The sequence below is a fragment of the Micromys minutus genome (assembly GCF_963924665.1).
Source record: "Micromys minutus genome assembly, chromosome: 9".
NCBI lineage: Eukaryota > Metazoa > Chordata > Mammalia > Rodentia > Muridae > Micromys > Micromys minutus.
The window spans coordinates 29,061,289-29,073,992 of record NC_137978.1 but is presented as its reverse complement, the minus strand read 5'-3'; the positions used below and the strand labels follow the sequence as shown (position 1 = coordinate 29,073,992).

General features: G+C 41.3%; 1 pseudogene across 1 annotated transcript; it reads left to right on the top strand.

Moving 5' to 3' along the window:
• The first annotated feature begins 6,448 nt into the window (after window positions 1-6,448).
• Window positions 6,449-7,255, top strand: LOC308423966 (transformer-2 protein homolog alpha-like; annotated as a pseudogene). Its single transcript has one exon. The product of its transcript is annotated as a transformer-2 protein homolog alpha-like (transcript).
• The last annotated feature ends 5,449 nt before the right edge of the window (window positions 7,256-12,704 follow it).

The following is a 12,704-nucleotide window of genomic DNA, read 5'->3' as shown; positions in this document are numbered from 1 at the left end:
TTATTTTCTTCAATCCAGTTCACTAGCAAAACACCAAACATGAATCAGCTGTGGGGCTCATTCCAAAAGAATCATCAAGGCTCCACCAGTTGGCACAAGTTCACCAAAACAGCCAGAACGCCTCCAGAAGTTCTTTGTTGCCTTTCTCTCTATGAAGTCATGGCAAGTGAAGTTCAGCAAAGAAAGCAAGATGGACCAATGACAGAGCGTTGTCAGTGAAGGCCAGCATGGTGAACCAATGACAGAGCGTTGTCAGTGAAGGCCAGCAAGATGGACCAATGACAGAGCGTTGTCAGTGAAGGCCAGCAAGGTGAAGCCCAACAAAGACCAACAAGGCGAACCAATGTCAGAATATGACCGCTGTCTGTTGCGCTATACTCTTCCCAAACATCATGTGTCCGCTCAAGTGTCTGTTCCAGAAAACATCACATGCCCTTCCCACATGTCTGCTTCAGCAAAACACCCTCTTATAAAACAATTTTCAGGAAAACATCACATGACACAACTGAGCCTCCAACTAAACCAGAAATTTCTACTTCATGCTGGTACAGAATGTGTATATTGATAAAGAAATAAGGTTGTTTTTGATACATTGGTATAGGTTATTGTATGTTGATACAAATTTAAGGTTATTTTTGATGCACATGACATATATATGTTTTTAACATTTACTTGAGGTATTGTACTTATATAATTCTTAAGGATGCAAATTAATGTTTCAGTTATTTTTTAAATTTATTTCAGATACATTTTTTAAGGTTGTAATTAAGTATTTGTGGGTGCATATACATATATATATGTAACAATAATATAGGAAAAGAGGCTATTAATTTGAGGGATAGGAGAGAGATTAGGAAGGGCTATAGGGAGGAAAGGGGGAATGTGATACAGTTCTATTTTAATTAAAATATATTCTTTTTTTTTTTTTTTTTTTTTTTTTTTTGAGCTTCACACAATCTGTGGGTTGTTTCTGGACTATTCAGAGCTTTCTGGGGTTAGTATCCCATTATCAGTGACTGCATATTATGTCTGTTCTTTTGTGACTGGGTTATCTCACTCAGGATGATATTCTCTAAATGCAACCATTTTCTTAAGAATTTTGTTAAGTCATTGTTTCTGATAGCTGAGTAGTACTCCATTGTGTAAATGTACCACAATTTTTGTATCCATTCATCTACTGAAGGACATCTGGGTTCTTTCCAGCTTCTGGCTATTATAATCAGTTCTTTTCAAAGCTGCTATTACGAATCCTTAAAGATGATAAAAATGCAAGTTACAAACTATTAGGGATGGTTAATAAGTACATTTTAATAGTCAGATAGTCATACTCATGGTCATATTAGATACTAGTCTAGCTAATTATGATAAAATGTTTTCAAGGTTATTCAGATAATAAATAGCTAAAAGTAAACAATGTTTGATAATTCACAGATAGTATAGATAGTTTGTCTTAAAATACCTCAGAGATCCACAAAAAATGGCATTTCGAATTATTTCATTATTAAAAGACCTTCTGACTATGAGACAGGTCTGCTCCTGACAGCACCCCTATTTCACTTCAAAGAGTATGAGAATCAAAATCCCCATATGAAATTGCCTCAATTATGGCAAACTACATGCTGAGCAAAGAAAATGCCTATGATTCAACTACAGACAGATATGTTTAGAAAGGACAAATAATGCAGGGAAGTTGATCGCCAAGCTCTGCCAAGACAAGGTTAGCAAGTCTTTCATAATTCTGCTTCACAAAATGTCTGTCAGATACACTAGGCCAAAAGGCAGAAGATGGGTGTTCCAATGTTATAGAGACAATACTGGGATCTGTCCAGGCAGTTAGCTGTCTCTGCCATTTTTATAATTTTTGAAAGCTGTATTCCAGAATTTTCTATATACTCAAGTAATATCTATTCCTTCTCAGGTCTCTGATGAAGTGGAAGACTAGATAGTCATAGTTTTACTATGAGCTTAAACTGTTTAGAATTTAAGAAGAGGTTCCAGTTCTAAAAAGATATTTTTAGGATGGTAATACAAATTAGGATAGAAATTATATTAAGTACAAAATTTAAAAATACCAAAATAGGATAGATAATATAATACTAAATACTATGGACTGGGCATTATAGATGTATATCAGACTTTATAGTTTTCATAATTGTTATATTCAATTTATATATTTTTTAAAAGTGCCTTCTAAATAAGCTAAAAGGGGGGAATTTTAGAGAGAATATCTTACGTATTGTAATGATTCATCACCTGTCAATTAAAAAGCCTCTGGCCTAGGGCTTAGGCAGAAAATAGAGGTGAGACTTCTGGGAGGAGAAAGGATTCTGGGAAAAAGCCAAGCAGGAGATTGACCAGGGAAGATGTAACTAGGTGGATGTATAGTACCTGAGCACAAGTAACCAGCCACGTGGCAGAATGTATGTTAAAATAAATAGGTTATCTTAAGTTATGACTCTAACTTGTCAGAGACAAGCCTAGCCATATGGCCAAAGTATTTGTAAATATATTTTGAGTCTGAGTCTTATTTCTGAAAGCATGGGGTGGGGAGCAAGAGCCAGGCCTAACTTTTAAAGACTATTTACCAAACCAGAACCAACAACAACCAAGCACCAACTGGCTTAGAAGCCACTATCATCTCCCCAACTATAGGGGCCCTAGAATTTATATACCCTCTGAAAAGTCCCCAGAATTCCAAACATCACACCCTCACAAAGACTATCTGCGGCTGTCAAAATCCACACCTTGCACGGGGCAATCAGTCAGCTGCTGTGGACAGTCTGAAGCAGCCCCATGTCCCACACCTGGATTAAAGCCAAAACACATTCTTGATATTTCTGTGTTTTTAAAGAAACCAAAGTTCTCCCTACAATTCATTGTTGTCTTCTTCCATTTCTTTCATGCATATTTTTATAATTTTCAGTGTATACATCTTTTGTAAGGGTTTTTCCTATGTATTCTTCTACTGAATGCTGAGCTACATCCCCAGGCTCTAAGTATTTTACCATTTTTGTTGCTACTGTGAATCAAATTGCTCATTTAATTTTCTTATCAGTCCATCCATTGCAAATAAAAGCACTTCAGGGGCTGGTTGGTGGTGGCAGACATCTTTAGTCTCCGCACTCAGGAGGCAAGGTAGGCGGATCTTTGAGTTTGAGGCCAGATGGTTTACAGAACAAGTTACAGGACAGGCAGAGCTACATAGAAAAACCCTGTCTCCCCTCCCCCCAAAAAATAGGAGGAGGAAGAAAGAGATGCACCAGGGACTGGGAATGTAGAAAGCAATGAATGCAAGTTCCTGGGTCCATTCCTTATTCTGCCAACAAAGAAAGCAAAGCAAGTTCTGACTCTGTTCACTGATGTTCAGAGCCCGTTCCACACATGATGGTGTCACTGCTATTGTGACCATTTTGGCGGCTCTTTAGCTCTTCCACTGCCCAGTGTCTCTGGCCAGAAGGACATCCAGTTCTGCATTCAGTAGAAAGTGATTATTGTACACGTTCTTCCTTACTGGAAATATTTGTTCTCCATCCGTTAAAATACAGTGAACTATGTATTAGCGCTAGTATAATGTTTTTAAATGATTTGTAATTGCACCATATGAGTTTCATGAGAATATACAATGTACTTTGGGTGCATCTCCAACCTCACATAGCCCTGCCCCCATCCTTCCTCCTTCCTATCAGTCTCCTTTACTCCCCGGCTTCAGTTCTACTTCATGTCATCAGGACATATAAGTTTAAATGTATCAATGAAGTGTGGGACATACATGTGGGAAACATGAAACATTTGTCTTCCCAGACTGACTTAGTTCTCTGAATACAGTCATCTTCAGTTGCATCTACTGTCCTGCAAATAACATAATGTCATCCTTCTTCATGGCTAAGCCTAGTGACCCGTGTCCTTGCCATGTAGCTCAGGATCCCCATGTGAACCTGATATGTACCCTAGGCTGGCTGACTTCAAACTCAAATCTTCTACCATGAACAAAAAGTCACATGAACTCTGAAACTGCGACCTCTGGTCGGTTAAATGGCACTGCCTCCCTTGGAATCCAACTGTCTGGATCTGAATCTATTTAGAAAGAAAAACAGAGACCCCAGCAGGGAGTGAGGCAGCATGGGAAATGGGAATCCCACCAGGGAGTGAGGGAGTATGTGGGGGTGGGGGACATGGAACTGTAGGCTTAGATTTTTAAAAACCTACTATTAATAAGGGTTCTTAAATGCTTTAACTTCCCTTCTAGCCCATGACCCACCAGAGGCAGTGAGAAAAAAAGGTTAATAAAACAAAGAGGATGTGAGACTGTTTAGAAATATTTCCTTGGGGCTGGAGACATGGCTCAGCAGCTAAAAGCATTGGTTGCTCTTCCAGAGGTCCTGAGTTCAATTCCCAGCAACCACATAGTGGCTCACAACCATCTTAATGGAATCTCACTCCCTCTTCTGGTATCTGAGGACAGCAACCATGTACTTACATACATAAAATAAATAAATCTTTAAAAAAATATTTCTTTGGAGCAAATGCTACATTGTTAGGAATATTGGCAGCTCAGTTCACATGAATCAGCAGCAACAGCTAGATCCACTTGCAAACATCATTCACAAATCAGCAACAGCAGGTTGATCCAGAAGAAACGCAAGGCTCTGCCAATCAGCCAGAATTCGCAGAAGTAGCAAGAAGCTGCCAGAACACCACCAGAAGTTTTTTTTTTTTAATTCGTTTCTCTCTATGAAGTCACTACAAAGATTGGTAAGGCGTACCAATACCACCCAGTCTCATCATCGAAGAGCAGTCAGGAAAGCCCAGTGATAACCAGTAAAGAATGGCAAGTATACCAGTACCATCCAGCACCGTCCACTGTCCATTGAGGTACATGTATATCCTTTCCAAACATCACATGTTCTCAAGCATCTGCTCTAGCAAAACATCACGTGCCCTCCTTCCAGACTGCCTCCAGAAGAATACCATGTGTCTGTTGTTAAGAAAACATACCTCCGTGTTTCTGCTTCAGCAAAAACATCCTCTCAAAGGACAGTTTCTAAAAAAAACAAAATAAGATAAAATCGCATGACACAACTGAGTCTCCAAAGGGCCTAGTCCGCTGTGGGTGGCACAATCCCTAGGCAGGTGAGATAAGAAAGCTGTATAAGAAAGGCAGCTGAGCATGAGACAGGGAGAAAGACAGTAAGCAGAATCCCTCCATGCTCTCTGTCCAGTTCCTGTGCTGGCTCCTCTTGTGATTGATTGTGACCTGGAAGTATAAGCTTCCTCCAAGCTGCTTCTGGACATGGTGTTTGTCACAGTAGCAGAATGAAATAGAATGAAGAATAACCTTCTTCACACTTTTTGTTTAGAGATCTACCTGCCTTCACTTTCTGAGTGCACTGGTATTTCAGCTCTTTACAAATAGGTTTTGTAACTTAAAATTTTAATGTCTATTTTTAATGATAGTTTTAAAATGTTTTAACCTCCAGTTTAGTGGAAAAGAAAGGATATGGGGAAGTGGACCTGTTTAGAAAGGTTCTTTGGAGCCATTCCCACCTGTGTTGTCTGGAAATCAGCAGTTCAGTTCACACATTAGTAGTGGTAGCTATGGCAGTAGAGGCCAGTTTAGTAGACTCGGGATAGCAAACATGAATCAGCAGCAGTGAACAACCTAGCAGAGTCAGTCGGGCCTGAGCCTCGGCATACGTCAGCAGGAGGGACCAGAGCTACAAGGAATGTCAGGATCTCAGGATTGTGTCTCTCAGTTAAGCAAAGATCAGTGAAGACGTGAGACTAACAAGCGTTGTTAGCCAAGCTCTTCTCTCCTTGTCGGTGGAGTCCTCTGTATGTTCTAAACATCACATGTTCCCCGTGGCTCTTGTCTTATCATGTGTCTTATCAACACGTTCGTCTGTTTCAGCTGACGTCACTTTGTCAATCAGCCCAAGTCTGCAGAAGAGGCAAGAAACCAAGGCACGTCACCAGAAGTTGTTTGGTGTTTTTCTCTCTCTGTGGAATCCTGATCAGTGGAGTTAAGCTACGTAATGTAAGGCAGACAAACACTCGCGTGTCATTAGCGAAGAATTCTTCAGCATGTGTCCTTTCACATGCTTGCTTTAACAGAGCATCTGTTCTTTTGTTTTTGCTTCAACAAAATGTCCCTTTATGGGTTCCTGTGTCCACTTCTGGAAAACACTGCTTCAGGTGTTTGCCCCAACAAAACACCACCCAACACAACTGACTTTCCAAAGAACCCCTAGTCCACTTCAATTTTGTGTTTTATTAACTCCATTTAAAACTTCAAGCCATTTTTTTGCCTGAACGTGCGAGCTACTGGGAGTGGAACGCACCGCCCATTGTAGCCACCGTCTTTCTCCTCCCCACAGTCCAAACAGCGTGGTGACTGGACCGTAGGCCCTCCTGCCGATATATATCTCTTGTTTAGGAGCACCTGGCGAACATGAGTGTTGTAGAGGGGAACAACTTCGAGGGCAGAGAGTCTCGCTCTCAGTCAAAATCTCCAACCGGAACTCCTGCTCGTGTAAAATCAGAGAGCAGGTCAGGATCTCGTAGCCCATCAAGGGTTTCCAAACATTCTGAATCCCATTCTAGATCAAGATCAAAATCCAGGTCAAAGTCAAGGAGGCATTCTCATAGACGCTACACTCGATCCAGGTGGCACTGTCATGGAAGATGATCTGGAAGTAGGTCCTACACACCAGTGCATAGGCGGCAGAGGGGCCGGAGTGGCTCTCCAGTGTCTAACCGCAGAAGGCACACTGGCCACAGGGCAAACCCAGATCCTAACACTTGCCTGGGAGCATTTGGCCTCAGTTTGTGTACAACACAGAGAGAGATCTTCCGGATATGGACCTCTGAGAGGTGTTAATGTTTATGATCAGCGAACTGGGAGGTCACGTGGATTTGCTTTTGTGTATTTTGAGAGGATAGACGACTCTAAGAGGCTATGGAAAGAGCGAATGGGATGGAGCTGGATGGTAGAAGAATTCGCGTGGATTATTGTATCACCAAGAGAGTGCACACACCTACACCAAGCATTTGCATGGGCAGACCAACTCATAGTGGAGGAGGAGGTGGCGGCGGCGGCGGTGGTGGCAGACATGGAGATTCTTACTACGTTAGAGATATGATCGAGGCTGTGACAGGTACAAAGATTATGATTACCGGTACAGAAGGTCGCCCTCTCCTTACTACAGTCGCTACAGGTTCACGATCAAGATCCCGTTCCTATAGCCCAAGACGCTAGTGATGCTGGAGTGATTGTGCCCAAGGACTTTGCTGTTTCCCACCCTTCGTTATACTCTTAAAGGTGTAGCTGTCTTTTCAGCAGTTGAACGTCCAGAGTAAAGGAGCCACACGTTATACTTTGTGCATCTTCTTTGCCAACTTCCTTCCATGAGGAAAGAAGCCATCGTTTGGAAGCTTTCTCTGATGGATATTGTAGTAGACATTAGAAATCCGTGGTTATGGCAGACTGATTTTTAATCTTCCTTGAGGGGAGATAACACTTTAGGTCAGTCACGCCAGGTTTGTCTGGAGCAGCATGGAACAGTTGAACAGCTGAATGTAGAAAGTTTGAAGCTCTGGGAGAAAATGTGGGACATTTATTATGAAGAATATAACTTTGAACCTAAAAATTAAGTCACCTTTTAAAAATTAAAAGCTTGTAATTCCTATAAGACATGTTGTATTTGAACTTACATGTTAAACCTTATAAACTTAAAGTGTGATCTTTATGTTAAATTTACGGAAACTCAAGTATCTCCTTAATCACTGAAGGACAACCTTTATTTATTACCTAGAACAATTGTATAACTTGCTGTTAGAAATTTTGGTACTGGGACATTGGTTACATGGGTATAGGGTCTGAAAATACATGTGGGGGAGAGTAATTTCAAATAAAAGTTAATTTGAAAATAAAATAAAATAAAATAAAAAATTCAAGCCAAATGATAAAATATAATTCTGAAAACAAATCATGTTGGACAAAGAACAAGTTATGAGCAGAGTCTTGTCTGTATTTAGTTTTAAGGTGTGCAGTAGTTCCAAAAGTTAACATTAGCTTTTCAGGATGTGTTCTTTCTGTACACACAGCTTTCCTTGCAGGCACGATCACTCCGTGGCTGTTCGGTCCTCAGCCTTCTCTTCTCTTTGCTCTCCAATGTGGAGTTCCCAAGCCAGGGCCTGGAGCGTGCTAGGCAAGTTCTCTGACACTGGGCAACATTGCAAGCTACAGCTTCAGTATTTTTTAAGGCTTGTTGTGTTTATTTATGTGCGTGCCTACATGAGTTTATGTGTTTCATGTGTGTGCAGGCACTCCTGGAAGCCAGCGGGTGTCAGGTCCCCAGGGAGCTGGAGTTACACAGCTGTGGACTGCTTGGTGTGAACAATACCTACAGTGTCTTTTCAATCGGTAAAATAAAATTAAAAGAATGGATTTCGTTTGTTTGTTTGATACAAGGTCTCACTATGTAACGTTGGCTGGGTTAGGTCTTGCTGCTTAAACCAGGTTGGTCCCAGACTCACAGAGATCTGCCTGTTTCGGACTCCAGAGTGCTGGAATTAAAGGTATGTACCACCATATCCAGCAGATTTTTGGTTTGTTGTTGCAAAATTTATGGGAATACACTCATTAAAAGCAAACAAACACTCCATAAGGCCCTCTGAACTTTCATATGGTACCATCCACCTATCTGAATCTTTCTCAGAAAGTTGTATTGTAACTATTTTTTCGTCTTCTTTTTTGTCTGTTTTCCTCCGGTGGTGGCCAGAATCTAAGTATGCTTTTTCTAATGGTTCTCCCACCTTCCTTTCCCGATTGGCCTCTTACCACTTATGTCTCTTGCTAGGAGTTCAAAGGAATCCTGAGGAAAGAATCAGGCACCACCCGGAATTAGTCAAGGGCTGCAGAGTAGACTCTCAAGCCCGGGCAACAAACAACCCAAGCACAGAGTCTAGTCAAGACTCAAATAATACATTGCCAATAAGCATCTGAGACAGCCATAACCCGGCTGGTCCGTGTATTTGGGCAGGAGATTGGAGAAGAGGGTTCAGCTAGGTCTTAATGCCCACTCCTTTGGGGTCAGCTCCAGGGCTGTTTTTCCACCACCGAGGTAAACTGTTTTCTTTGTGCCAAGCCCCCAGACTCCACTTCAAAGTGTTTATCTGCTAAACCTGATCATCTGCCATCAGGAAGTTCTGGCTTATGGCCCTTCTTTCCAGTTGAGATGACTCCGATAGGCTGAGAACTTTTTAAATCCTTTCAGATGGTTCTGTGTTTTCTGTGTTCGGTACTCTCTATGTTGTAGGGGATATGCACTGGGCACTGACTGTGTTTGCTTGCTATCTGTACTGGGAAATGTAATGCAGACTGACAGGTTGTAAATTTGAGGAAACAGGTCAGAGAAAATGTTTAAGGTTTAACCCACCATGGGGCTATTCTCAGAGGCTGCTTGCTCTCCGAGGTCTGATAGCAATGACCTGTTGCCTAAGACACAGCTTGCTTGCGTCATCGGAAAGATCAAGCTTATGCTCAACTTGGAGCTTCCGCCTACTGACCGGCCTTTGTGGTATTTGAAGGTACTTTGTACACTGTGGAAAGAGAAAGGTAATCATCAGCTACAAAACCTACCTACAACAGAGACCTGCCTACAACATACACTTGTGCAACAGTGGAACACGTAGGCATGTTTTCTGCAATGTGTAAAGGTTAGGCTTATTTCTCTGCCCTTATATCTTTTTTCAATCCAGACATGACATTGTAATGCTTACACCAAGAATCTCCTGTCTCAGGTCTGTCTAAATAGTTCTTACCATTTATTCTCTGCCTTGTCAATAAATGCTGATCACCCAGTGGTTGGGCAGAAGAGAGAACAGGTTGGACGTTTCTGCCTGCTAAGGGGAAGATAGAAAGAGAGGAAGGGGGAAGTTCGAGGTAGGCCAGGGGGATGGAGAAGTTGGAGCCATGAGGAAGGGGTCTGGAGAGAGATCATAGAAACACACCTGAAGCCCAAAGAGCCAGACCAATAATAAGAGGCATATTGGAGTCATGGCTGTGAGGAAGCTGGATTAGCATAGGAGGTTAATATAACTCAATATTGCCCAGCGATTTAGGTACAGCTTGAAATAAATCTTGGTTTCTCTGTGTAGTTATAGGAAAAGAACTACAACTACCATATTAACTTACTAAGTTTATATTGAAATAATTAATTTTACAGGAACAGGTGTTCACCTTTTGATTGAATGTGAGGCCTGTTCTACGAGATGAAACCTATGTCTGACATTGATACGGTAGCAATGAACTGAAGACTAGATGGCCCAGGGAAAAGCCTACTACTATTGTTCTGCTTGGGGACATAGTAATGGAATGATTCCTATGAGGCATACAAGGTACTTTTCAGACCATGAAGGTCAGTCAGTAATGGAGAAGCTCCCAGCTGGGCACTAGCCTGATGTGTCTGTCTGATGGCACAAATATGTTTTGTCTTCAGCAGTAGACACTTCCCATCAGGTTATGGAGAGTAGCCAGTAGTAGCCTTTGGAAACTGCTATACTCACACTGCAGAGCAACACTCAACCCTTGCCAGGGAAGCTTCTAATGGTAGATGGGAGTTAACAAAGAGCCAGGCTGGACAGGGTGCAGACAAAGAGAGACTTTCTACCGGGATGTTTTTATCTAATTTCTCCCCTTCGAGGTTCAGGGACCTGTGCAGAACGGGGGTGTATAGAAGAGCTAGAGATGGGGGGTGATTTCCAGGAAATTGTGTCTTCCAGACACTGAACAATGACCATGTGAACGCACTGAGGCTCTGGGAGGACATACAAGGCCTTCATTAGTTCAGGCCAGACAAAAATCCCAGCACTCAGACAGGAGAATGGACACAAAGAAGCTATTTGCAACTGATGTCATCTGGGAGAGGGAAAACCAGTTTTTCCACTCTGTGTCTACCATCCACATGCCAAGGCTGACACCATACACAATTGGCCAACACAAATCTTGCTCCATAGGTTTTGTGTGCTTTTTGTTTTGTTCTGGTATTTTTTGTCTTTTTCATTTTCTTTTGAGTTTGTCTGTTTGGATTTGGGGGGGGGGGTGTTTTCTTTGTTTTTTTGTTAGACTCCCTGAATTTTAAGAGAGAGAGAGAAAGGGGGGCACATGTGAGCTCATGAAGTTGGGGAGTACAGAGGAAAGGAGATCTTAGTGGAGCTGAGAAAGGAGAGAGTATCATCAAAATACGCTGTATGACAAAAAATAAAATTTAAGAGCTGGGGGAATTTGAAAGATTAGAGAGAGGGTATCTCTATTTTTGCAGAACTTGCTAAGTGGACTGTGCTGGGCCTTGATTTTTTTTTTTTTTTAATTATCTGTGGTCTCTGGTCAGCTGTGGCTGAAGAACAGCTATGATTAACCAGAGAGTATCATCATGGAGGTAAAATCTTCTGGGAAAAACACCACTAAAATCTGTAGGGGGAAAGTTCCAACTAATATAAAGAGGCAGAAATATCAAAAATAATATCAAATCTGTCACTGCTAGTCCAAAAAGCCAAGAAAGCATGGGATGATATGTTTCGAGCAATGAGAGAAAATAACTCTCAACTAAGACCATTATTAAGCTGGACCGGGAAATAAGGAACAGCACATGGTAAGACAATGCACAACGAACAGGCAAGGACTAAGAAAAATGTAAAGCCATGCTGTACACAAAGAAAGAAGAAAGACGATTTCATAGCCCAAAGTACAAAGAGTAACATATTTCACAAGAGGAGCCGATGACCAGGGAATAATTGGGAAGATAGTCCACCATGTCCAACACAGAAAACCAGACAATATCCAGCACTACCACAAAATCAAGAATATGACCAGCAAACTATCTGCTCAGGAAACAAACATCAAAAAGCCAGTGTCTTCATATGCAGTCTGCATAACTCGTTGGTTAAAAGACACACCGACTCTTGTTTTCAAGACACTCGCATAACTGGAAAGATGGCCAAAAATACCGGGACTGAAGGTTGGGGAACAACCTATGGAGCAAACAAAGCCTTAGACAAGTTAACACAGCAATTCTCATATCTAATAAAGTATACTCAAACCAAAACTAGTTAGAAGGAATACTGTAAGATATGATGATCGATATTGATTATCAAATTGACGGATTCACATCTTTGAGGGATTATCTTGTTTAAGGAAAGACCCCCCCCCCTCCACCTAACAGTGTCAGTATCCCCTAGATTTGGAAAACCAGCTGAGTTTTGACTGGTAGTGCAGAATGACCAGCTACCTCAAGTTGCTGCCATGGGGCTTCCATGCCAGGATGGCCTGTACCCACGAACCACAAACCAAACCAAAGCCTTTCTCCCCCAAGTAAGAGTGTGTTATCATAATAGGTCAAGAAGCTAAGACAAGGGCCATTACTTATTAGTCAAAGGAACAATTTATTAAGATGACATGACCATTGTAAATTACTAGGCACCAAATCTCGGGAGTTTTCATTTTATAAAAACAACGCTAAAAGATACAAATTTATATTTAAGTATATAATAAATAAATATATGTTAATGATATATATAATTATCTTTAACCAAATATATTATACATAATGACATGAAACAATAATAGTAAAACTTTTAGTGCTCTACTCATATCTAAATTAAAAAAAAAAATCAGTGTGGGGACTGGAAAGATGGCTTAGCAACTA